Here is a 1,094-nt window from a genome sequence, read left to right as displayed (position 1 = left end):
AAAGTCCCAAATTAGGTTTTCTCCTCAAAACACGGGCTTTTCCTTTTTGGGCCGATTTTGATTTCAGGCGGTCGCTCATTTTTCAGGCGGGTCGCTCATTTTTCTTCCGGTCGCCCATTTTTCGGGCGGGTCGCTCATTTTCCTCTGACACGCGAAAAAGTGAGCGACCGCTCATAAAATGAGCGACCGCTCATAAAATGAGCGACCGCTCATAAAATGAGCGACCGCTCACAAAACGGGCGACCGCCCATAAAATGGGCGGGTCGCTCGTTTTGTCTGAGCTTCCCGAGCATTCTCAAATTCTTGTTCTTCCGTGCCCGCTTCGTGAGGATTCATCGTAGAGTCTTCCTGCAAGGAAAAACAAGCAAAACAACCTACCCATGGCCATCTAACGTCCTATGATGCCTAGAATGTGAGAAGAATTGTGATGCATGACGTTATAAAAACCGGTGAAAAACCCGTGTGATCAAATCCCCCCAGACTTGAGGTTTGCTCTTCCTCGAGTAAATGTGCAGTTATAAAACTATCCAAGGGGTGATAAGATACAGTCGGAGAACAAGTGGGGTTTTGAGTGGATTGGTTGTACGGGTTAAAGTCGCTGCGAATGAAATTGGGTTTGATATACTCTATCTTTTTCAATACTCGAGCGAAATCTTATCAATGAGATTTTCATTGCTTCCTGCGGTCTAGGATGAAAATAGTTCCTAGTTGTCGAGCATGTCTCCTAAACACATCCAAAATGAGAACCCTAAAAGTCACTTAGCCTATAAAATATTTTCTCTTGCCCCATATCTTTCCTTTTTATTCTTTTTTTTTGTGTTCTTTTTTTTTTCTTTTTCTTTCTTTCTCCCCCTTTTTTTTCTATGATGCAATCCCGGGCTTCTAGGACGTTGGAATTTGACGAGTCCACTCTTTTTTTTCTTTTGTGTCCTTGTCCCATAAGTTAGACCCGAGCCTTCATTTTCGACGCACTCATGTCCCCGAATGATTTTCATTAACGAGATGATGACAGAGGAGTGTCAGGATGCATCGTGTTTCCTAGGGCTTGTTGCTTCCTATAGGCTTCCTAACTTAGAGGTCAAAGGGTGGTTTTT

The sequence above is a fragment of the Tarenaya hassleriana genome, unplaced genomic scaffold, assembly GCF_000463585.1.
Source record: "Tarenaya hassleriana unplaced genomic scaffold, ASM46358v1 Cleome137, whole genome shotgun sequence".
In the NCBI taxonomy this organism is placed as follows: Eukaryota; Viridiplantae; Streptophyta; class Magnoliopsida; order Brassicales; family Cleomaceae; genus Tarenaya; species Tarenaya hassleriana.
Note: the sequence above shows the minus strand (reverse complement) of the source record.